We start from the raw sequence: 26,895 nt of genomic DNA, 5'->3' as shown, positions 1-26,895 counted from the left end.
ACCACACCTTAATTAGTTCTCTATGTGTGCTTCTCTTACAAACTGTGAGAAGATCTTTGGGGAAAGGGCTCATGATGATTCACATTTGCAATCTCAGCATCAGAACAGATTGAGTAGTTAATAGAAATCATCCAGTGATGTTTCTGAATGACTAGGTAAGTACACTAATTAAACTCATGAGGAGGACTCTGGCTTAGTGATAGATTACATGGAAACACATTAATAGGATTGCATGCAGTTCACTTCACTGAATCCCATAATGGCGTGTTCCAGGATTTTACCTTCAGGTTCACATTATTTGGTTCTTACCGCACATCTGCTTGCCACTCTTCTCTGCAAAAATTTTCTCTACAAGGGAATTCTTTGAAAGAAGTCTGAAAGAAAACAGAGGTTTAAAAAAATGATTAAACCCATTCTGGGGTTAGAAAGATTTCATCTTTATTTGAAAATGGGAGAGAAATTATATTCAAGGACTCAATTATCCAGAGTTGGAAATAATCCTAAACGTTTAAAAGAGTTTATCTTAATTCACTTTACCACATAACACAGAATCAATTTGTAATATATTTTAAACAAAATATTATGTGTTAATTAAAAATAGAATAATTCAAATTCATTGTAGAAATTTTGAAAAAAAGACAGATATATTTGAAATTTAAGCCATGTATAGTCCTTTTTTTTTTTTCTTTTTGACAGAGTGGACAGTGAGAGAGAGAGACAGAGAGAAAGTTCTTCCTTTGCCGTTGGTTCACCCCACAATGGCCGCTGCAGCCGGCGCAGCTGGCGCACCACGCTGTTCTGAAGCCAAAATCCAGGTGCTTCCTCCTGGTCTCCCATGCTTGGGCCATCCTCCTCTGCCTTCCCGGGCCACAGCAGAGAGCTGGACTGGAAGAGGGGCAACCGGGACAGAATCCAGCGCCCCGACTGAGACTAGAACCCGGGGTGCCAGCGCCGCAGGCAGAGGATTAGCCTATTGAGCCGCGGCGCTGAACCATGTATAATCTTAACAAAAACTTCACTGTTTTTGGTTCATTTCCTTCTAGTCTCTTCTGTGTATCTGTATGTCTATGATTTTACAGAATAAAGATCATCAGCTCCCTGCCCAGGGCTTGGGAAAGAAGAAGATGGCTCAAGGGCTTGGGTTTCTGCACTGATGCAGGAGACCCAGAAGAAGCTCCTAGCTCCTAGCTTCGAATTGGCCCAGCTCTGGCCATTGCCACCATTTGGGGAAGTGAACCAGAGGATGGAAGACCTCTCTCTCTGTCTCTCCCCCTCTCTGTCTGTAACTTTGCCTCTAGAATAAATAAATAAATCTTTTAAAAAATAAAAAAATAAATGTCATGTAACATAAGCAGCTGTATTTTCCAATTTTTAATCATATTAATGGTTTAAAAAAGAAAACCTCCTATTACACAAGTCCCCAAAAATTTTGTTGCTAGGATCCTTTCTTTTATGCTTATTTTTTTAACTTTTATTTAATAAATATAAATTTCCAAAGTACAGCTTTTGGATTACAGTGACTTTTCCCCCCTATAATTTGCCTCCCACCCGGAACCCTCCCATCTCCCGCTCCCGCTCCCATCCCATTCACATCAAGATTCATTTTTATATACATATATATACATATATATATATCTTTATATACAGAAGATCAATTTAGTATATATTGAGTAAAGATTTCAAGTTTGCACCCACACCGAAACACAAAGTGTAAAGTACTGTTTGAGTACTAGTTAAACCATTAATTCACATTGTACAACACATTAAGGACAGAGATCCTACATGGGGAGTAAGTGCACAGTGACTCCTGTTGTTGATTTAACAATTGACACCTTTGTTTATAGCGTCAGTAATGACCCGAGGCTCTTGTCATGAGCTGCCAAGGCTATGGAAGCCTTTTGAGTTCACCAACTCCGATCTTATTTAAACAATGTGGGGAGCAACTGAGACTAGACTAAGTTACTGGAATTAAGACTTATTCTATGCATCTGCTCTCCCACAATATGTCGCTGGGGAGGAGTAAACTTCTACGCAGCTGCCTCTCACCAATTTGATTGATAAGCTGCAGGAGCTGATCCTGCTCCTGATTGGAGGAGAGCAGCATGCTCGGCGTGTGGGTAGCAGAGTTGGGATTGGTGGAAGAGGACTATAAAGGAGGAGAGAGACAACATGCACCAGGAACATCTGAAGGAACACCTGAGCAGCCCCGGAGAGCCGGCCGGCGGTGTGCCGCTCCTCCGCGGAAGCGGGGAAAGTGGCAGGGGGTGCCGCCCCTCCACGGAGGTGGAGGGGTCGGCAGCCAACCCAGGAAGGACCAGCAGCAAACCCAGGAAGGGCCGAGCAGACAAAAGAACAGCGCAGGGTCCTGTGTCGTTCCTCCGTGAATGGGGGAGCGACAAACAAGGCCATAGTCAAAGCTAGGATCCCTTTATAATCTTAAAAATTATTAAGGACTACAAAGGCTTTGTGGATTAAAACTAAGAATTTTTTTAAGTATTTATTAACTATTTTAAAATAACAACAAGCACAAGCATTTGGCCTAGCAGTTAAAATGATGCTTGGAACACCCATATCCCATATCAGAGTGCTTATGTTCTAGTTCCAGCTCCACCCTACTCCTAGTTCTAGCTTCCTGTTAACATGCACCCTGTGAGGCAGTAGTTGGATCCCTCCCACCCATATGGGAGGTCCAGATTGGGTTTCCAGCTCTTGGCTTTGGTCTAGTCCAGCCCTAGCTATTGCAAGAATTTGGAGAATGAACCAGCAGAAGGGAGATATCTCTCCACTTGCTTGCTTGTTCTCTTCCCCTCTTTTTAAATAAATAATAAACCAAAATTTTTAAAATAAAACATTATACCAATTATGTATTAACATAAGTAAAATCTCCATATTAAAACTAACGTTTTTCAAAACAAAATAAAAGCTTTCATAAATAGAGTGCTCTTTTTATATATTTATAAATTTCTTTACTGTCTGATGAAAGATAAGATAGCTATGCTTTTAAATCTGCTTCTTCATTCTTTCTATTATTATATCGTACATCATGTAACCTTTAGAAAACTCCATTATGCAATCCTGGTGGATATTAATAGAAAACTAGCCTTGAGCTCAGGAACCCATAAAGGGTCTCATAGATCTCCGTGTACCCCCAGACCACACTTTGAGAAACACTGCTTTGTAACAGATGTTAAAGTGCAGATTCCCCTATATAAAAGCAAGAGCTCTCTGCTGGCATTGCTGGTGCAGGCACAGGTAGAATGCTAGCAATAGCTACATCACATCACAGTGCTAGGGGCAGCAATCTGCACCTGCATCAGTGGACCTCAGGCCCTGCGTGCACAGCAGCATGGTATATGACCTGCTTACTTGGCTGGACTGAGCTGGGCAAGGCTTTGGGACTGAACGAGCCAGGGAGGGCACAGCTTCTAGGTCAAATGCCTGCCCCTGCTTCTGTTCTTCAATCTGTCTTTCTGTGAGGAGACACTAGAGTGATTCCGAGTAGTCCGACTAGAAAAAGAGCTCTGTTGCTCACTACAAATTAACAAAACAGTTGTCTCATTTTAAATTTTTAACTAATACAACCACTGCATCGAGAGGCTTGTTCTAGAACCTTCCCTCCTCCCCAATAAAAAGTGTCTAACAATTGTAACCACCTTCTGGGAACTTCAAAATGCCTGCCCAGGCCCACATCCCTTCTAGAAGGTTTTGTAAACATGCCTCTTACCATGTTCCCTGCTTCCCTGGCCACAACTATTGGACTGGGGGTGGACACTTTTGCTGGCCAGCAGTCTAAGCAATGCCCTGACAGAACTTCCCAGTTTTAAATGAAATACTCCATGTCAAGTAATTAATATATAACCAGCACATTATTCATTCATACTGGTTATTATTGGTTTTATGTCATTTGTAATTATCCTTTGCTATCCCGTGTCTACAGGTGTCATCTGGAGAAAAGAAACCACTTTGCAAATTTACATTTTTCTCTTTCCTTAGCATATTTTTATCTCATAAATATTTTTTGGCCATGCTCTTTAAAATGTTTCTCTAGTTCTAATTGGTCTCTTAATTGATTCATGAAAATCCTAAAATCTAAGATATGCTGACTCTTGCTTTACTTTCTGCTAACGATTCACTTCTTCAGTTTGGAAGAGTGATTGTCTACCCATTTCTGTTTTTCTGACCTATAGTTTCCCTGGATAATTACCTACCATACAACTTCCAGACATTGCCTACCAGACAGAAATGTGTATTGGACATAATAATATTTTTTCCAAGTTAGTTTTAGCCTTTAATCAAAGACTACCAGTTTTGACCAGCTTTTCTAAAGGAGATCAGTAAGGCTTCTGGCTTTTGAAGATTTGGTACAAACATGAAGTTAACCAGTAAAAGAACAAGGAGACCGTATCTAAGAAAGCAGTCCAGCAACACAGCATGCACACAGGAACAGCATTCATACACAATCCACAACTCCAGACTTTAGAATGATAGCAACTGATCTGCTGTGTTTGTTTACTAAACCATGCAGAGAGGCCTACTACCAAAATGAGAGTAGTTGAGTCAAGCTCCTGTGTTTCCTTCCTCATTGTTTAGTAACTACAACATGTGTACAGCAAGGTAAACAATGCCATGTTAATATAATCTGTTAAAACCCAGTCTCTTACTAAGGGACACTATGAGCGTTTATAAGAAATGCACATTATGGAGGGCCGGTGCTGTGGCGTAGCAGGTAAAGCCACTGCCTGCAGTGCCAGCATCCCACATAGGCGCCGGTTCAAGACCCAGCTGCTCCACTTCTGATCCAGCTCTCTGCTATAGCCTGGGAAAGCAGTGGAAGATGGCACAAGTCCTTAGGCCCCTGCACACATGTGGGAGATCCGGAAGAGGCTCCTGGCTTCGGATTGGTGTAGCTCCGGCTGTTGCAGCCATCTGGGGAGTAAACCAGCAGATGGAAGTCTTCTCTGTCTCTGCCTCTCCTTCTCTCTCTGTATAACTCTAACTATCAAAAAAAATAAAATAAAATAGAAATGCACATTATGAAAAACAATGCATGAATCTGAAAATGTTTTTGCACCAAAATCAACTAATTCAAATTATAACATTTCTGAACAGGATCTAGTTTGAGGCACTAAGAGCCCTATCGTGGCAATATGAATTCTGCTAAAATTAAAGCAAGATACAGCAAAGATTGGGTAGAGGAATGGTAAAATCATTGGTGCTTTATAAAAACTTCAAGAGGCAATGTACCACAGAAATCAGAGTTTACAAATGGATAACTCATTTTAAGAAGGTATGAGTAGCCAGCGCCACGGCTCACTAGGCTAATCCTCCACCTTGCAGCGCTGGCACACCAGGTTCTAGTCCCGGTCAGGGCGCCAGATTCTGTCCTGGTTGCCCCTCTTCCAGGCCAGCTCTCTTCTGTGGCCAGGGAGTGCAGTGGAGGATGGCCCAAGTACTTGGGCCCTGCACCCCATGGGAGACCAAGATCAGCGTGGTGCGCCGGCCGCAGCACGCCAGCCACGGCGGCCATTGGAGGGTGAACCAACGGCAAAGGAAGACCTTTCTCTCTGTCTCTCTCTCACTGTCCACTCTGCCTGTCAAAATAAAATAAAATAAAAAATAAAAAAAAGAAGGTATGAGATGGTATTGAAAATGAAGCCTATAGAAGTAGATAATCCACAACCATTTGAAAGAAAACACTAATCTTGTTCATCCCCTCATCGAAGAAACAGAAACAATAGGAAATAAGAAACACCATGGAGATCTCAGTTGGTTCAATTTACAAAATTCCAATTGAAAAATCAAAGTTGAGAAAATTTTTTGCTCTATTAATGCCTAAACTGTTTCATTCAGACCAGCTGCAGATAAGCATATAACTTTCAATAGAAATTTTAAACAAATGGAATCAAGATCTTGAAGCATGTCTTACAAGAATTGTAACAGAAAATAAAACATGGTTTGGGTGGCTAGTATTGCAGGGTAGCAGGTAAAGCTGCCACTTGTGATGCCAGCATCCCATATGAGCACAAGTTCATGTCCTGGCTGCTCCAGTACTGACCCAACTTCCTGCTAACGGCCTAGAAAAAGCAGCAGCAGATGGACCACATGCTTGGGCCCCTGCCATTCACATGGGAAACCTGGATGAAGCTCCTGGCTTTGGCCTGGCTCAACCCTGGCCTTTGTGGCCGACTGGGGAATGAATCAGCAGATGAAATAATCTCTCTCTCTTTCTCTATCCTTCTCTTTCTAATTCTTTCAAATAAATAAATAAACCTTTAAAAAATAAAAACATTGTCATAGGCAAACACTTCTTGGAAAAGACTCAAAGACAAGCAACAAAAGCAAAAATAGACAAATGGGATTACATCAAGCTAAGAGGCTTCTGCACAGCAAAGCAAACACTCAACAAAGAGAAGAGGCAACCAACAGAATGGGAGAAAATATTTGCAAACTATGCACCTGATAAAGGATTAATATCCAGGATATATAAGAGTTCAAGAAACTCAGCAACAAAAGAACAACCAATCCAGTTAAGAAATGGGCAAAGGACATAAGCAGGTATTTTTCTAAGGATGAAATACAAATGGCTAACAGACACATATAAAATCCTTAGGATCACTGACCATCAGGGAAATGCAAATAAAAACCACAGCTAGGTTTCACCTCACCCCAGTTAGAATGGCTATCAACCAAAAATCTAAAAATAACAAATTCTAGCAAGGATGTGGAGAAAAAGTTACCCTATACACTGTTGGTGAGAATGTAAACTAATACAACCACTATGAAAGATAGTATGGAGATTTGTCATAAATCTGAAAATTGATCTGCCTCATGACCCAGCCATCCTACACCTGGGAATTCACCCAAAGGAAAAAAATCAGCATATGAAAATTATTGGTAACCCCATGTTTACTGCAGATCAATTCACAGTAGCTAAAATATGGAATCAACCCAGATTCCCATGAATGGAATCAACCCAGATTTCCATGAACTGATGACCAAATAATGAAAATATGGTGTACATATATATATATATACACACATATACATATATATATGATGGAATACTACTCAGACATAAAAAAGAATGAAATCCTATCTTTTGCAACAAAACAGATGCAACTGGAAAGCATTATGTTTAGTGAGATATGCAAGTGCCAAAAATACAAATATATGTTTTCTCTGATATGTGGTAGTTAATATAGAACACCAAAAAAGTATAAGAATGAAACTGACATCTTATGATTTAATTATTATTTATAACCCTTGTCTGTATTCCTGTGGAACGGTGGTATTTCTACTTCTTACTTGTTGGACATGATGATTAGTGGTTTATTAAATCTTTGATTATAAAGTAAATTGAAAGCATGGTATTGCAAAAATTAAAGGAAAAAAAAGGAAGGAAGGAATGGGGTAGGAGAGGGAGGAAGGGAGGGGAGTATGACTATCTTCTTTGATGTGTATCTATAAAATACATGAAATATGTTCTCTTTATATTAATAAAAAAAGTTAAAACATGGATTTGTCAGTACTATCCACAGGACAAAGCACAGGCAAAGCAATGGCTAACAAAAGGTGGGAGTGGTCCCTTCAAAGCAAAAGTTAAGAACACACGCCATCAACCCCATTCACAACAGCTACAAAAAAAAAAAAATACCTTGGAATAAATTTAACCAAGGATGTCAAAGATCTCTACAATGAAAAGTATAAAACATTAAAGAAATAAATAGAAGAAGAAAATAAAAAATGGAAAAAATCTTCCATGTTCATGGATGGGAAGAATCAACATCATCAAAATGTCGATGCTACTGAAAGCAATTTACAGATTCAATGAGGTACCAGTTACATTCTTCTTAGATATAGGAAAATGATTCTGACATTCATATGGAAACACAGGAGACCTCGGATAGCTAAGGCAATCTTATACAACAAAAACAAAGCTGGAGACATTATAATATCAGATATCAAGACATACTACAGGGTAGTTACAATCAAAACAGCCTGATACTCATATAAAGACAGATAGATAGAAATATAGAACAGAATAGAATGGCCAGAAATCAATCCAAGCATCTACGACCAACTTTGACAAAGGAGCTAAAATCAATCCCTGGAGCAAGGACAGTCTGTTCAACAAATGGTGCTGGGTAAACTGGATCTCCAAGTATGAAATTAGACCCTTACCTTATACCTTACACAAAATCCACTCAAATTGATCAAAGACATAAATCTATGATCCAATACTATCAAATTCTTAGTGGACATTGTGGAAATTCTGCAAGACATTGGCATAGGCAAAGACTTCTTAGAAAAGACATCAGAAGCACAGGCAATCAAAGCCAAAATTGACAAATGGAATTACATCAAGCTGAGAAGCTTCTGCATTGCAAAAGAAACACTCAGCAAAGAGGCAACTGACAGAATGGAAGAAATTATTTGCAAACTATGCAATTGATAAAGGGTTGATACCTAGAATCTACAAAGAGCTTAAGAAATTCAACAACAAAAAAAAATCCAGTTACGAAATGGGGAAAGGACTTCAACAGGCATTTTTCAAGAGAGGAAATTCAAATGGCCAACAGACATTGAGAAATGGCCAACAGATCCTGAGAAAACGCTCAGAATCACTAGCAATCAGGGAAATGCAAATTAAAACCACACCTCATTCCAATTAGGATGGCTCTCATACAGAAATCAATAAACAACAAAAACTCACGAAGATGTGGGGAAAATGTACCCTAATCCACTGTCAGTGGGAATGTAGTGGTTCAGCCACTATGGAAGACAGTATGGAGATACCTCAGAAATCTGAATATAGACTTACCATATGATCCAGCCATCCCACTCGTGAGGATTACACAAACCAAAAGAGATGAAAGAGTTATTTATATTCCCATGTTCATTGCAACACAATTCATAATAACAAAGATATGGAATCAACCCAGATGTCCATCAACTGTTGAATGGATAAAGAAATTATGGTATATGTACACCATGGTATACTACTTAGCTGTAAAATAAATGAAATCCTGTCTTTTGCAACAAGATGGTCACAACTGGAAACCACTACACTTAGTGAAATAAGCCAGTCCCAAAAATACATATATCATATGTTTTCCTTGATCCAAGGTAACCAATAGAGTACCTAAAATGTAGTGTATTGGAGTGAAATGAACATTTTGCGATTTAATGATTGTTTAGAGTTTTTATCTCTTCCACTGAGGAATAGTGTTTTTTTCTTCATACTTTTCATTGAACTCTTTCACTTAGTGTAAGGGTTAACTTTATGATCATTAAGTAAATTGAAAACAGATCTTTGTAAAAAAAAAAAAAAGTGGGAATGGGAGTGGGAGAAGGAAGAAGGGTTGGAATGCGGGCAGGAGGGAGGTTAGGATAGAAAGAATCACTAGGTTCCTAAATCTATATATATGAAATATATGAAACTTGCACAACTTAAATAAAATTTTAAATAAAGAACACAGGCCATGACAACAGTTTTGTTGATACTCAGAAAGTTTTGTCTGTTGACTTTCTGGAGGATCAAAGAAGAAAAGCACCTGTTTAATATGACAATGTTTTGAGAAAGTTAGCCAAAATGTTAGCAGGAAAATATGTGGGAAACCTTCACTAGAGAATCTTTCACCACCATGACAATGTTTCTGCTCACTCCTTACATCTAAAAATGACATTTTATGGGAGTTTTGATGGAAAATTCTTTGGGTTCCACCTTAGAGTCCTGATTTGGCTTCCAATATTTTTGTTTCCTAATCTTAAAAATCTTTTAAAGAACATCCATTTTTCTTCAGTTATTAATATAAAAAAGAGTGGTGAGTGGCTTTCTTGAGGGTACACTGGTGCTTTGGTGGATCACCTGACTAGTATGTCATAGGCTTCTTGCACTTGTTAATAGGTCAAAATGCAAATCTTCATAAAGACTCTGACCAGCCAGACCATCACTCTGGAGGTGGAGCCCAGCAACACCATTGAGAATGTCAAGGCTAAGATCCAGGATACAGAAGGCATCGCTCCTGAGCAGCAGAGGCTCATCTTTGCAGGCAAGCAGCTGTGAGATGGCCGCACTCCTTCTGATTACAAGATCCAGAAAGAGTCCTCCCTGCACCTGTCCTCTGTCTGAGGGGTGGCTGCTAATTCTTTAGCCTTGCCACTCACAATGCCTGATGGCATTACTCTGCACTATAGCCATTTTACCCAACTGAAGTCTAGAAATTACCAGCTTCAATAATAGCTGAATCTGTTCAAAAAGTTGATAAAGGTTTTGTTGCATGTTAGCTATATATTTATAATTATAAAAGACTGCATTAATGTGGTTAAATTCCTAGCACCCTCAATATTTTAGGGATGGGATAAATGAGTGGTACATGATTTTCAAAAATTTCTTGAAATTTTTAGAGCTTATATAGAAAAATAAAGTTTGTATTTTTTATTTCTATCATTTAATCCCATTTTTCCATAAGCTTTCTGAAATTCCCTTATATGAGGTAGGATCTGTTGTCATCTCTAAAGATTGAAACAGCAAGACTCACTTTATACAGCTGACATGAAGATTAAATGAAATAGCAGAAATTCTGCCTTTCCATTTAACAGAACTTCATTAAATGGTTAATTCCTCATTTCCGTTCCTTCTTCCTCCAGTGCAATGTGTGGATCAATCAAGTTTCACACGAATCTCGGGATGGTGTGCATGTCCTCAAACATTAGGCCAAAGGATAAGGAATCTCTCCTAACACTTTGATTAAGCACGGGTCTGGGCTGCTCCATCATCTCAGGTAGACCTGTGTGGAGGAGCCGCAGTGAGAGTTGGCAGGAGTTCAATTACTCACTAAGTCATTTATTTAACAAATATTGTGCCCTCTTAGGAAACATGCCTGGAAAATACTGAAGGGAAATGACATCCCTGTCCTCAGGGATCTCACATCTCAGGTTGTGACAGACTCACCTTAAGTTGCATTTCCTAAGGTATGATCCTTAGGGCACTAGTTCCGCAGGTGAGTCAGTGTTGCAAGAAAGCTAAGTTTAAGCCGGCGCCGTGGCTCAATAGGCTAATCCTCCACCTTTCGGCGCCGGCACACCAGGTTCTAGTCCTGGTTGGGGCGCCGGATTCTGTCCCGGTTACCCCTCTTCCAGGCCAGCTCTCTGCTGTGGCCAGGGAGTGCAGTGGAGGATGGCCCAGGTGCTTGGGCCCTGCACCCCATGGGAGACCAGGAAAAGCACCTGGATCCTGGCTCCTGCCATCGGATCAGCGCGGTGCACCGGCTGCAGCGGCGGCCATTGGAGGGTGAACCAACGGCAAAGGAAGACCTTTCTCTCTGTCTCTCTCTCTCACTGTCCACTCTGCCTGTAAAAAAAAAAAAAAAAAAAAAAAAAAAAAAAAAAAAAAAGCTAAGTTTAGAGAAAAGTTTTTAAACTTTCTTCATGAGGATTTTCAGAACCAGGACTGTGCTTAGGCCGCAGAATGCAATCTCGAGATACTGGTAGTGTTTCTAAGAACAGGCTTTAGAAGACAGACACATGGCATAGCGGCAGGTGCTCTCCCATCCTGCAAGCCCTCAGGGAAGGGACTGAGAATTCCACGGGCCTCTCTCCCCAACGCTGCTGTACAGCATGATTTCACTGTACATGCTGGCGTAGTGGGAGAGCCATGGGCTTTGGACCCAACTAGCCTGGAAATTGGATTCTGCGGCTTACCTGTGCGGCCTTTAGCAAGTGGTGAAAGCTCTTTGACCCTCATTTCCCCTTCTCAGAGCTCTTTGATCCTCTTTTCCAATAGGAATCATAGTAATACCTGCCTCCTTGGGCTCTAATGGGGAATAAATGTAACAACATAGGTAAATATCAGGTATAGAGGAAAAGTAAACCCTAATGGGTAGCTCTCCCTTCCCCTCTCATTGCCTGCTACATCTTATTACATCCTGGAAAGCACAGGGCAGCCAGGGAGAGATAAATACACCCTACAAGTGTTAAAGGAAAATGTATGTGCTTGGTCATCTGTACTCCCTCTATTATTTTGCTTGCAGTTTTGTATCTCTCTGCATGTCTGTGTTCCAGCCAGAAATGCTGAGACCACAGAAGGAAAGCCAGAGTGTCTTCATCTTGCCTGAATAAGAGTCCCTGACTGCCTCCTCAGAAAAGGAGCTCTTTTTTGCAGATTGATTTATTTAGAGTCCTATATTTTTACAACATTATGCAAGCATTATCTTGCACTTTCAGAAATTCAGTAAAATCCTCTAAACTCTTCATCTCTATGACCCTTATGGTCATGAAATTCTAAAAAATACATAGATGATGATGTTTGAGCCAGTATTTCAGACATTCTGTGAAACACAGTCAATAGTGTAATCTATGTCTACCCAGAAAGTTAACATCTCTTTTCAGTGATATTAAAGAAATCAAATGAAACATGTCTTCAACTATAGTATATAACCAATAATGCTCCATTCACTGAGGTTATCAGAAAATGGGCTACTCCATACACATTAATTTTCCAGATAAATGAAGTTTGTAGTTGGCCCAATGCCTATCCTCCTCACTCCAGCTATCAGAAAGGAATTCTAGAATGTACAGAGGATGTGGAGAAAAGGAAAAGCCCACATTCAGAACGCAGAGTGGTATGGACAGGCTCAACAGAGAAGAAGGCAGCCCTTCCTGAAACAGAAAGAGCTCCTGGAGCCACCCTCCTGTGTACACGCTGCCCAGCCGCAGGCCTCAGAAGAGCTTGGGGAATGACCTTTGGTGGGAGGGATGGAGCTACATACGGACAGGCTATGAGGTTTAGAGACAGAAAGTTAAAACTAGCGGTTTCAGGCCAGCGCCGCGACTCAATAGGCTAATCCTACGCCTGAGGCGCCAGCACCCCAGGTTCTAGTCCCGGTCGGGGTGCCCAATTCTGTCCCAGTTGCTCCTCTTCCAGTCCAGCTCCCTGCTGTGGCCCGGGAAGGCAGTGGAGGATGGCCCAAATCCTTGGGCCCTGCACCCGCATGGGAGACCAGGAGAAGCACCTGGCTCCTGGCTTCGGATCAGCGCGGTGCGCTGGCCGCAGCAGCCAACTGGGGGGTGAACCAACGGAAAAGGAAGACCTTTCTCTTTGTCTCTCTCTCTCTCACTGTCCACTCTGCCTGTCAAAAAAAAAAAAAAAAAACTAGCGGTTTGTGACTTTTTGGCCCATATTACCAACTTAACACTAAAGGATTTGAAGAATTTCTTGGGGCTTTTTGAGAGCTTTTAGAGCATCTGTAGTCCTTTGGAATGTGTCAAGATGGCCCCCTCAGAAAAAAAGGAATTAGGTGGGGCCAGCGCTGTGGCTTACCAAGTGAAGCCACAGCTGGTAATTCTAGCATCCCATATGGGCACTGGTTCAAGTCCCCGCTGCTTCACTTCTGATCCAGCTCCCTACTGATGTGCCTAGGAAGGCAGCGGAGGAAGGCCCAGGTGCCTGGGCCCCTGAATCCACTTGGGAGACCCAGATGACACTCCTGGCTCCTGGCTTCATTCTGGCACAGCCCTGGCCATTGTCCATTTGAGGAATGAAACCAGCAGATGGATGATGGGGGGGGGGGGGGGGACCTCTTTCAAATAAATAAATAAATCTTTAAAAAAATAAAGGAAGGGTGAAGTAGGGAATACATTGATGAACCTTAAGCTAGTTTCTAATTTTAAAATTTTCCTCGCATTTGTTAAATCAACTCTCTGAGCTAAGCAGAGAGATCACAGGTGAGGATCAGAGTTCTATGCATCCACAAACTATTGTCTGTACTCCCTCTCAAAACTGATTCAAACACATTTCATCCTCTTAGAGAGAAATTTCTATAATTTTACTCTCCTGTTCCCTTGCCAAAAAAAAATTACAAAAAATCTAACCGATTTTGATGTCACAATGACTGTTGCAAACATCTGTTTCTATTTTACAGGAACTTCTACAGCAGTGGGAAATGTTAGACCCACACCAAGTATCCTCAGGCTCTTTGGTTTTTGTTTTGTTTTGCTTTGTTTTCATTTTTTGTATCTTTTTTGTTCTCTATTTTATTTTTTAAGCTTTTTGTCAACATGTAGTACTTGTCCATCATTATAGAGAAAAGTACAATATTTCCACCTTTCCATTCTTCCTCCATGTTTGGAACCTTCCAGCTTCCATTTTCTAGTTCTTTTTGTGGCAGATAATCAGTATTGTGAATCAGTCACCAGGGATAATAGCTAACAGCAAACATAAAAATAAAAACAACAGGACAGTGGGGTAACTATACTTGTTTTTATTTTTATTCTTGAGATCATTTATTACTTTGGGGGACTGTAAGTTTTTCTAAACCTGAAATATTTCTCTTTCCCTTCTGATCTGCCATTTCTAATATTTTATTATCTAAAAAATGATAAGATGATGATATTGATTTGAAGTATAACTCACATAAGAAAAGAAAGAGGGGCCGGCACTGTGGTGCAGTGGGTTAATGCCCTGGCCTGCAACGTTAGCATCCCATATGGGCGCCGGTTCGAGACCCAGCTACTGCAGTTCCCATCCAGCTCTGTGCTATGGCCTGGGAAAGCAGCACAAGATGTCCCAAGTCCTTGGGCCCCTGCACCCACTTGGGAGACCCAGCAGAAGCTCCTGGCTCCTGGCTTCGGATCGGCGCAGCTCTAGACGTTGCAGCCAATTGGGGAATGAACCATCGGATGGAAGACCTTTCTCTCTCTCTCTCTCCCTCCCTCTCTCTCTCCTATCTCTATGTAACTCTTTCAAATAAATAAATAAATCTTAAAAAAAATAGAAAGGAACTAAGAAAGTCTCTTATTGTATATGAACTTTAGTGCAATGTGTGTGCTGTCTTAATGACTTTTAAGAAAATTTTTTTCTAAGTTGAATGTTCCAGATAGCTGCCTTTAAAAATAAGTGATAGCTATCCATATCCATGACATCATCCTACTCAATAAATACTATGCCAGCCTTTTTCTTTCCTTTCTCTCATATTCTACATGTACCCCATCAGTAAATTCCACCAGACTTACCTGGGAAAAAACATCCAGAATCCAACCATGCTCCATCACTTCCACTGCTCCCAGTATAACCCAAACCATCATCATCTCCAACCTGAATTATTTTAATCCCTTCTAACCCATTCCGTGCTTCTACCTTTGGCATAAGCCCAGACACGATGGTCCTATTAAAATGTTAAGTCAGAAGAGTATGCCCCTTCCCTCTCAAAACCCTCCAGTGACTTCCTACTTCAGAGTAAAAGCCAAAGCCATTCCCATATCCCTGAAATCCTACACAATTTCATCTCCTACCACTGTCTCCATCAGTCCTCTCCACCCACATTGTCCTCTATACATGATTTACACACACACACATGCACACACGAACCCTAAAACCATCTCCCTGTGCACTGGCTGTTTTCTCTCCCTCAAACCCACTTCCCCTAGATACCCACTGGGTCTTCTCCTTCACATCATTCAAGCGTTTTCTCAGTTGTCCCCTTCTCATCAATACCTTTCATGACCACTCCAACTAGTGTTTCAGCATTCACGCCTCCAATTCCTATGTCCATTTCCTGACTGATTTCTCCTGGCACTTATCACACAGTTCACCATCTTACCTTGTCAATTACTGTTTCCCTACTGGTGGGTTTGTTTTCATCTGTTTTGTTTGCTTTCACATCTAGTGCCTAGAACAGTATCTAGCACATATTAAGTGCTCAGTTTTGAAAGATTAAGTGAGCTATTTCAACTTTTCATTTAAATCACAAAAAAATTAAACATCCATTTAATTTCTTGAAATATTTAACTCCTTTCTCTTGAAAGAATTTAAATCCTTTGGTACAATTTGGCTCTCATTGGCCAGACTTGTGTTGAATCTAGGCTACCACGTACTAGCTGTATGACTGAGCAAACTAATTAAACTCACTTTCTTCATCTACAAAACATTGACAAGAATACATTGCCTGCCTCAAGGGCTTATTGTAAGGATTACATTAAATGTCCAGAATATTTATGTCTAGAAAGAACTTTATAAATATGAGTTATGATTTTTTCATATACATTGAGTTTTTAAAATATATGTGTCCAGGGAGTAGGCATTTGGCCTAGTGGTTAAGATAACAACATCCCATATCAAAGTATTTGAGTTTAATTCCTGGCTCAGGCTTCTGACTCCAGCTTCCTGCTAATGCAGACCTTGGAAGCAACAGGGATGACTCAAGTAATTGGGTTCCTGCCACTCACACTGGAGACCTGCTACCAACTTCAGCCCCAGCCCTGGATTTGGGGAGCCAACCAGCAGATGGGAGGTCTCTCCCTCTCTTCCTCTCCCTCCCCCTCCTTCCCCTCCCCCTCCTCCTCTCTGTCCCTCTCTCCCTCCCCTCTCCCTCTCCCACCTCTCTCTTTCTCTGCCTCTCAAATAAACAGAATTTTTGAATGTATACAAATATGTTTTATACTCTGGAGAATAAAATAATATAAAAACTGCAAATAAAAACTTGATTTCAGGCCGGCACCGCGGCTCACTAGGCTAATCCTCCGCCTTGCGGCGCCGGCACACCAGGTTCTAGTCCTGGTCAGGGCGCCGGATTCTGTCCCGGTTGCCCCTCTTCCAGGCCAGCTCTCTGCTGTGGCCCGGGAGTGCAGTGGAGGATGGCCCAAGTGCTTGGGCCCTGCACCCCATGGGAGACCAGGAGAAGCATCTGGCTCCTGCCATCAGATCAGTGCAGTGCACCGGCCACAGCAGCCATTGGAGGATGAACCAACGGCAAAGGAAGACCTTTCTCTCTGTCTCTCTCTCTCACTGTCCACTCTGCCTGTCAAAAAAAAAAAAAAAAAAAAACTTGATTTCAAGGCACCATTTTGGCTACTAGTAACTTACAGGAAAGAAAAAGCAGATACTCTAATCTGTCTCTTGATTTCCTTGGCAGTCATTATGATGCTCACCTTTCAAAAGGAAAAAGCAAACTTTCAGTATATCTGGTACCACGCTCATGTTACTTCCTACCAACGAGACACAATTTTCCCTAGATTTCTTAGTAATACTTAACCTCAGACCATTTGCTTTTCTGTCTGCATTATGCAACCAGTTCATTTCTATTCACGGATCATTCCTTCAGCATGGAAGTCCACCTATCAATCTATATTCTCCATCCTTGCCATTCCTGCTTTAAAACTTACCTTCCGCGAGATGCAGGCACTAAGAGCAGCAGCGGGGCCCAGCCAGTCCTCCAGCGACCCGCGCCTGGGTGCAGAGGTCCCCCTCCCCTCCCCGGCTCTCCTCTCCTCACCTCTCCTGGCCGGCTTCCAGGAAAGCTGGACCCTCCCATGCCCACACTGTCAAGGGCCCGACAGCAGGTCTGAGGTGGGCTTTGCTCAGCCTCCGACGGGGCCGGGGCTTGGGAAGGCATCTTCGACAGCAAGACCCTGCCGGCCAGCGTGACCAAGAACTCCACGGCAGCCCCTATGGCCAAGCCGAAGCAGGCCAAGGCGGCCTCCAAGAAGTCCACAGACCACCCCAAGTACTCAGACATGATCGTGGCTGCCATTCAAGCCGAGAACTGCACCTGCTCCTCGCACCAGTCCATCCAGAAGTACATCCAGAGCCACTACACAGTGGGCGAGACGCCGGCTCGCAGATCAAGCTGGCCATCAGGCGCCTGGTCACCCCTGGCGCCCTCAAGCAGAACAAACGGTAGGTGCCTCGGGCTCCTTCCGGCTGGCCAAGGGCAACACGCCCAAGAGAGCAGTGGCTCTCAAGAAGGCGGCCACGCCGAGAAAGGCCCCCAAGCCCAAGAAGGCGCCCTCCAAAGCCCCTGCGAGAAACCCAAAGCCATCCCAGCCAAGAAGGCCAAGAAGCAGCCAGCTGGCACACCCAAGCAGGTCAAAAAGTCCAGGGCCATCAGAACCAAACCGGGCAAGGCCTCCAAACCCACAAAGGCCAAGCCGGTGCAGTCTAAAGCCAAGTCCAGCGCCAAAAAGGGTGGCTTTCCCTCTGGCTCAGCTTCCTGGCTCCCACTCCTGCCGGCACCTCCCTGCTTCTCTCGCGCCCCGTACCTGCACCCCTTGCCTATTTCTACTCTGACTCGATGAGAGAATTTCATTCCTCAGACAATGAGGGAGTGATTCCTTTTCCCTTAACCAGGTATGCAAGACAGCAGCAGCATACCTCCGTACTTAGGAGACTCTGCTGACAATTCTGCTTTGTCCCTCTGCTGCGAGTGCTACTGGTTTAGGGGTCTGGGTTGGGGCGGCGTGCGTCCTGTGCGTCTTGTTCTGCTGGGCGTTTGCGATAAAGCTGAGGGGAGCAGAGCCAGCCGGGGCCTACAAGGCCCGCGGGGCCAGCCGGCCAGCAAGCTTTTCTGGAAGTTGGCACCCCATGGAGAGTTAGAGAAGGCAGGCAGCAGTGCCCGCCAAGGAAGGAGGTGGAAAAGCCTCAAGTCTCGCGGGCCGACTGCTGCCTCCCTGCAGGCCCTGTTCCCTCTCCTCTCCAGGCCTGGCCTTGCGGCCTGCCCTAGTCTCCGGGCCGAAACCGGGCCAGGGCCGGGGCAGGGGACCGGGAAGGGGATTCAGGGGATGGCTGGGACTAGCCCCGCGGGGAAGGGGCTGTCTTGGTGGCTTCTGCAAGGACCCCTGTTGGTGGGAGTGGACACTCGGGGGTGAGTGGGGAGGTGGCCAAGTGCCTTGGTGCACCGCGCTGAAACTCGGGCTTCTCACACGGCGGGTGGGCCGTGTCCTGGGAGGACTTTTCCCCTGGGTTTGGCCCCCTTGGCCAGGGCTCCAACCCCACCCCTTGCCACTTAAATCACCTTTGAAAGTAGGATAGTGGACAGTCAGACACGCTGCCTCCCGCCGCCTGGTGAATGAGCTAGGTGCATGCGCGCGTGTATATAGCTTATCTCGCCAGGAACCCGGAAAAAAAATCTTTTTTAATAAAACAAGAACATCATGCACTTGCGCGTTACCCCCTCCCCCAACTTTCCTTTTAAAAAAAAAATGTTATTTGTGCCGGGATAATTTTGCAGGAAAAACATGAACAATTTACAAAAACTATAAAACAGTAAGTAAATGTGAATAAAATATTTAACCTTGATGATCAAATAAATATAAATGAAAATATTAATAAAGTAGTGCATTATACCTATTAAATTACAAGAAGGATTAATTTGATTAACAAGCGCTGGCAAGGCTGTAAGAAAACCAGGGCACATAAACTGTCAGTAGTAGACAACTCAGCAATGTTATCAAATCATAAAATTGTACATACTTTCAACTGCAAAGCATATTCATAGAAAATTATATTAAGCAAGTAATTCAAAATACAAAAATATTTTAAATCGCTATAGATCTAAATATTTTCATTATGAAAAATCTGAATCAAAAATAAAAAATTAGAGGTCCTGGGGAGGCATTTGTCCTAGTGGCTAAGATGCCAGGTTGCAGACCCACGTCCCATACCAGAGCACCTGGGTTCAATATCTGCCTCCAGTTCCTGACTCCACCTAATGCAGACCCTGAGAGGCCATAGTAATTGTGTTCCTGCCACCCACAGTGAAGACCTGGAGTGAGTTTCTGCCTCCTGGCTTCGGCCTGGCCCAGCCCTGACTATCACAGGCATTTGGGGAGTAACCATGGAAAGAAGCTCCCTCTATCCTTTCTCTGCCTCTCAAATAAATAAATGAAAGCTTAAAAAGATATCATAATCATCAACTTGAGGATTTACCACCTAAACTATTAAAAATATAATATTTATCCCTATAGCCACATATTAATATTTATTACATAACAGTAAGTATATAAAGTCCAATGCCAAATGATACAACTATAATTATCCTAAATGGGGATTTACCATGGATAAATACTGTAAGGGAAAAAAAATTTTAAATTGATGAGATGGTAAACTACTATCTAATTCGTCTTTCTTTTATATTTGTGTCATCATCATTATATTGTTTTTTCTGATTCTTGTCTTTATTATGAAGTAAGTAGAAAACAATGAAAAATAGTATTTTCTAATGTTGTCTGCAATTTTTGAAATAACATTGATCAGATTATCAGGCAAAAATAATTCACACCTGACTCCTCTATTAACTATATGGTAATAATGTATCAATACACTTCACATATATTTTCCTCTTTTGTAGGAAGTACAAATCAAATATATGAGAGAAGACATTTAGTCTAGTAGTTAAGAAGTCCTTGTCCCACTTTGGGACACGTTGGTTCAGTTCTCAGCTCCAGCTTCCTAATATGCAGAACCTAGGAGGCAGTGGTGATAATTCAAATAATTGGACTCCTGCCACCTACTTGGGAGAACTAGATTGCATTCCCAGCTCCCAAGCTTTGGGCCCTGGCCCACCCCAGCCACTGCAAGCTTGGAGCGAGTGAACAAGCAGATGGAAGCTCTTGCTCTCTCTCTCTGTTCAAACTAGCTTGATAATGGGCTCTATGAAAACAACAAGTCTAACAGTCAATATGGTAGCCCAGTGGTTAGGAGCAGACAACCAGCTATGCTACTTAATAGCTCTGCTAGACATCAACATCCTTTCTAATAGAGGATATTAAACATAGCACCTAGTGCATGGTAAATGGTCAATAAAAATAAGCTACTGTGGCCAGTGCCACGGCTCACTTGGTTAATCCTCCGCCTGCGGCGCCAGCACCCCGGGGTTCTAGTCCCAGTTGGGGTGCCGGATTCTGTCCAGATTGCTCCTCTTCCAGTCCAGCTCTCTGCTGTGGCCCAGCAGTACAGTGGAGGATGGCCCAAGTGCTTGGACCCTGCACCCGCATGGGAGACCAGGAGGAGGCACCTGGCTCCTGGCTTCGGATCGGCGCTGTGCCAGCCATAGCGGCCATTTGGGGAGTGAACCAACGGAAGAAAGACCTTTCTCTCTCTCTCTCTCTCTCTCTCTATCCATCTCTCTCTCTTTCTCTCTCTCTCTCTCAGTGTCTATAACTCTACCTGTCAAATAAAAATAAATAAATAAATAAATAATAAGCTACCAATATGACATAAGGTAGATTTTGTAAGATTCATGAGATCTATTTTGTTCCTTTTATTTTTCAAAAGTACAAAGACAGCTGTAACAAATGACCTTGCCCTGGCATAGCCACACTCTCAACCCTGGCTCCCTTTCATTGATCCTTACTGCAGGATGCTCCATCAGATTCTTTCCTTGAGTTACTTAATACTGATCCATTCAGTCAGCTACCAGTTATTAATTGAACCTCTTGTCAAATCTCATTCTGCCTCCAAAGCCCAGCTTGTACCTATTCTGGTACCTGACCCCAGTGCCCCTAAGGCTTTCTCCAATATCAAAAATCCCAAAGCCTTCTTCATAGCAGTTTCCCAACCTCTCACAATTGACATTTGGAGCTGGATAGCTGTTTTGGTGGGGCTACACATCAGTGGCCTTTACTCACTAGAAGCCAGTAGCAAATCCCCTCCACCCAACCTCAAGCAAATTGTGACAACCAAAAATATGCCCCAGACATTTCCAAATGTTCTCGGGGTGTGGGGGTTGGCAAAATTGCTCCTAATTGAGAACCACAGTTCTGTAGTATTCTTATTTGGGGAGTTTTTCTATGTGGGCTTGTACATCTTGATAAGACATGTGCTTTTAAATTAGGTTATTGTTTTTTTTTTTTTGATTTTTTTTTTATCTTTTATTTAATGAATATAAATTTCCAAAGTACGACTCATGGGTTACAATGGCTTCCCCTCCCATACCGTCCCTCCCACCAACAACCCTCCCCTTTCCCACTCCCTCTCCCCTTCCATTCACATCAAGATTCATTTTCGATTATCTTAATATACAGAAGATCAGCTTAGTATACCTTAAGTAAGTATTTCAACAGTTTGCTCCCACACAGAAACATAAAGTGAAAAATAATAGATGATTTTTTTTAAATGATGATGAAATCAGATCAGACCTATTGTCATGTTTAATCCCAGTGAGAGTCAAGTTGGGAATTGAAAATTTCTTTCTTTTTTTTTTTTTTTTTTTTTACAGAAGATCAGTTTAGTGTACATTAAGTAAAGATTTCAGTCGTTTGCACCCCCATAGAAACACAAAGTGAAATATACTGTTTGAGTACTCGTTATAGCATTAAGCCTCAGTGTACAGCACGTTAAGGACCGAGATCCTACATGAGGAGTAAGTGCACAGTGACTCCTGTTGTTGACTTTACCAATTGACACTCCTGTTTATGGCATCAGTAATCTCCCTATGCACCAGTTATGAGTTTCCAAGGCTATGGAAGCCCCTTGAGTTCTCCGACTCTTATCTTGTTTAGACACGGTCATAGTCAAAGTGGAGGTTCTCTCCTCCCTTCAGAGAAAGGCACCTCCCTCTTTGAAGACCTGTTCTTTCCACTGGGATCTCACTTACAGAGATCTTTTTGCCAGAGTGTCTTGGCTTTCCATGCCTGAAATACTCTCATGGGCTTTTCAGCCAGATTAAATTAGGTTATTGTTGATCTATTGTGTGCTTCATTAACTATTTGGTGTATTAAAGAAGAACTGACTCCAATTCTTCTCAAACTATTCAGAACAATCAAAAAAGAGGGAGTCCTCCCAAATTCTTTCTATGAAGCCAGCATCACCTTAATTCCTAAGCCGGAAAAAGATGCAGCACTGAAAGAGAATTACAGACCAATATCCCTGATGAACATAGATGCAAAAATCCTCAATAAAATTCTCGCCAATAGAATGCAACAACACATCAGAAAGATCATCCACCCAGACCAAGTGGGATTTATCCCTGGTATGCAGGGATGGTTTAATGGGCACAGAACAATCAGTGTGATACACCACATTAACAGACTGCAGAAGAAAAACCATATGATTATCTCAATATTTGCCAAGAAAGCATTTGATAAAATACAACACCCGTTCATGATGAAAACTCTAAGCAAACTGGGTATGGAAGGAACATTCCTCAATCCAATCAAAGCAATCTATGAAAAACCCACAGCCAACATCCTATTGAATGGGGAAAAGTTGGAAGCATTTCCACTGAGATCTGGTACCAGACAGGGATGCCCACTCTCACCACTGCTATTCAATATAGTTCTGGAGGTTCTAGCCAGAGCTATGAGGCAAGAAAAAGAAATTAAAGGGATACAAATTGGGAAGCAAGAACTCAAACTATCCCTCTTTGCAGATGATATGATTCTTTATTTAGGGGACCCAAAGAACTCTTTTGCAAATATCTTATAATTCCTTCTGGGAACTGTATGTGTTATATTCCTTTGCACCTATCAATGACAGATTGGTCCACACCATCTGCCAAAATGGAATCTATTTTGACAGAGTAAATAAGAGCAAGGATTCTGAAGCCAGATGCCCAAATTTTTTCATGTATAAAAAGGGACAGAACAGTATCTTCTTCACAAAGTTTTTCTGAGAATTCAATAAAAGTATACATGTAAAACACTCAACTCGGTGCCTGTCTACAGTAAATATTATCCACTGTTAGTTATGATGGGTGTATACAACCAAATAATGAAAATATTTGCAATTTCTGCCCTACAGGAATGTTTTAATATTGTTGAAAAGACAGGAAACTCATATCCCAGAAAATTAGAGGACCATGTACAAAGTAAAATGTTAAAGATCTATAATGCACAAGCTGTCACAATCTGGTTTATGAACGATTACTAAGTCAATGATACAAATATTTGCAATACAGGGAAGGGAAAAATCACAAAAGAGTGGTGCAATAGTGAAAGGAGTCATGGAAGAGATGAAATTTGATCAGGACTTTGAGAAACAAGTTGTAAAGAGGTGAGAAAAATATCTAGGTGAATCTCCATCTATTGTGCAGCATTATTCACAATAACCAAGGGATAGAAACAACCCAAACGTCCATCAACACATGAATGCGTTTTGGGGAGAGGGAAATGGAAAATTATTTTTTTGTTTTCTTTTTTTTTTTTTTTTTTTTTTTGACAGGCAGAGTGGATAGTGAGAGAAAGAGACAAAGAGAAAGGTCTTCCTTGTCCATTGGTTCACCCCCCAATGGCTGCCGCGGCTGGCGCGCCGCAGCTGGCGCACCGCAGCTGGCGCACCGTACTGATCCGATGGCAGGAGCCAGGTACTTATCCTGGTCTCCCATGGGGTGCAGGGCCCAAGCACTTGGGCCATCCTCCACTGCACTCCCAGGCCACAGCAGAGAGCTGGCCTGGAAGAGGGGCAACCGGGACAGAATCTGGCGCCCCAACCGGGACTAGAACCCGGTGTGCCAACGCCGCAAGGCGGAGGATTAGCCTATTGAGCTGCGGCGCCAGCATTTTTTTCTTTTTTTAATGTGTTATTAATATAAAGAGAACAGATTTTCATGTAGGAAATTGTTTTCCAATTGAAAAATTCCTGTGTTCTCCAACATGAGTAAGTTCTAAAGATTCTGCTGTACAACATCGTATCTACAGTTAGCAGTACTACATTATGCATCTTAAAATATGTCATAAGGAAAGAGCTCATGTTAAAGTAACTTTAAAAAGAGACAAAATAATTCAAGAAATCTTAGGAGGTGATGAATATGTGTTTGTGGTGAGGGTATTGTGAGTGTGTCCATATGTCCAAACTTATCAAAATGTATGCATTAGAAGTGTGTGATTTTTGTATATTAAACCTCAGTAAATCCAATAAAAAGTGTCTAATATGAAGCAGATATTCAGCACATTTATTTACCTCAATAAGGAAAGTAAACCACTATCACTAACCATTTTCTTTTTTTTAAAATATTTATTTTATTTTATTTGAAAGACAGAGTTACAGAGAAAGGTAAAGACAGAGACAGGGAGAGATCTTCCATCCACTGGTTCACTCCCCAAAATGGTCTCAACGGAGGCCAGAGCTGAGCCAACCCAAAGCCGGGAGCCAGGAGCTTCTTCTGGGTCTTCCACATGGGTTCAGGTGCTCAAGAACATGGGCCATCCTCTACTGCTTTCCCAGACACATTTAGCAGGAAGCTGGATCAGAAGAGCAGCAGCTGGGACTCGAACCTATGCCCATATGGGATCCCGGTGCTTCAGGCTGGGGCTTTAACCCGCTATGCCACAGTGCCAGCCCCTCGCTGAACATTTTCTGCTCAGTATGCTGAGCACTTTATATTCTTTACTATACTTAAATTAATGTTAAGCTATGGTAGACAGTATTTCACAGATGAAAATATGCATATATGATTAGTCATAGAGGGGATTTAAATATTTGTGCTCTCAGCTACTATGCTAATGTCTTCCTCAGGAATTCTTTCTCTAGATTTTCCTTACAACTTCTCCCGTGGCATGTGGCAAGGGTTTTATTATTTTTGCTGGTCTCTGGACATGGGCTTTCATTTATCGGCACTCTGGAAGGTCTTCAGACAGGTACAGGCTGAATCAGCTTCAGTTACTGCCTTAACATGTATAATGAATGGGGCAGAAACTCATTCACAAACTTAGGCTAATTTGCAATTTCTTTGTGATTAAAAGTTTCCCACAGAATTTATTAGGATCATATTTACTGACTTCCCCAAACATATGCATTACATGAACCAAGATTAAAAAACGGTTCACTTGAGGCAGGCACTTTGGCATAGCAGGCTAAGCCTCCACCTGCAGCCCTAGCATCCCATAGAGGTAGTTCCTGTCCCAGCTGCTCCTCTTCCAATCCAGCTCTCTCCTTGTGGCCTGAGAAAGTAGAGGAAGGTGGCCCAAGTGCTTGGGCCCCTTCACTCATGGGGGAGATTCAGAAGAAGCTCCTGGCTCCTGGCTTCAGTTCCGCTCAGCTCAGGCGAACGAACCAACATTTGGAAGACCTTTCTCTCTGTCTCTCCCTGTATTTGTAACTCTGCCTCTCAAATAAATATTTTTTAAGAAATGGTTGTACCTTAATATTTCTGGATGACAGTGAATATTTTTTAAAAAACTGTTCACTAGATGGAAAAACAAAACAAAATCCAACTCACTACAATTATTACTATACTGATCAACACAGTGTCTCACCCAGAGAGGGAAAGAAGTTTGTAAAGGTGAATTGAAATGTGATTTGAAGTGTCTAGTTACAGAGGGTAAAATGATTTCATAGCTGTAAAGATGCTTGAAAAGTCTATTGCTGTGTCAGTGAAAATCTGAAATGAGTATTTTAGGAAGAAATTTGATGTTGGCATGCAGGATATTGGAAGAGAAAGAAATTATCAGGTATATCCGGAAAATGGTAATCCTGGATTGAGTGTGAAGGACATTTTTGAAAGAAAGAAGCAAAAGTATCCATGACATATTGGCCATTTGTCTTAAGAACAAAGCAGGACATATGAATCTTACCAAAACTTTATTAGCCTGTCATGATCATGCTCATAAACCATGAAAGACACACATGCATTTCCAGTTAAGGACTCAACTGGGAGGCTCAGTGCTATTTGTTCTGCCTCAACTTCCAGAGAACCAATGTCTTGTGTTTTGTCCTTCCTCTTCCTTCCTTGGAGCTCTTGACCTGGCTTCCTGCACATCTCCTCCTCCAACACACACACATACACACACACACACACACACACTGTCCTTGCAGTCCCATGTTTCATATATTTTCTCCCACAAAAAAAAAAAAAAAGACAAGTAACCCATTTATTGAGTACAGACTGCTGGACAGTTACCACATATCCATTGTCTGACCAAATTTTCAAGGCAAGCCTATGGTAGTAAATGATTATCCTTGTATTACTGAGGGAAGAAATGGGCTCAGAGAGATCAAGGGACTTGATCAAGCACTAGAGCTGGGCAATAGAGAGAGGAAAAATACTTTTACTTCAGTAACATTTTGCTGTTTACAAAATGCATTCACATTATTCATTTCATTGCATCCTAAAGATAATTCTGTCATCAGTGGAAATGGGGTCCTTCAGGGACAGCATCTTAGATAACATTATTTGAAGCTGT

At 42.1% G+C, this 26,895-nt stretch overlaps 2 pseudogenes; both read left to right on the top strand.

The window, feature by feature from the left end:
- Positions 1 to 9,913: 9,913 nt before the first annotated feature.
- LOC149125142 (ubiquitin-like) lies at positions 9,914 to 10,146 on the top strand (annotated as a pseudogene).
- A 7,024-nt stretch (positions 10,147 to 17,170) lies between these two features.
- Positions 17,171 to 18,072, top strand: LOC100350100 (uncharacterized; annotated as a pseudogene).
- Positions 18,073 to 26,895: the final 8,823 nt, after the last annotated feature.

This window comes from Oryctolagus cuniculus, chromosome 8 (genome assembly GCF_051225735.1).
Source record: "Oryctolagus cuniculus isolate XC-2025 breed Fujian yellow rabbit chromosome 8, ASM5122573v1, whole genome shotgun sequence".
Lineage (NCBI taxonomy): Eukaryota > Metazoa > Chordata > Mammalia > Lagomorpha > Leporidae > Oryctolagus > Oryctolagus cuniculus.
The sequence above is the reverse complement of the archived record's forward strand: the minus strand, read 5'-3'. Positions and strand labels throughout refer to the sequence as shown.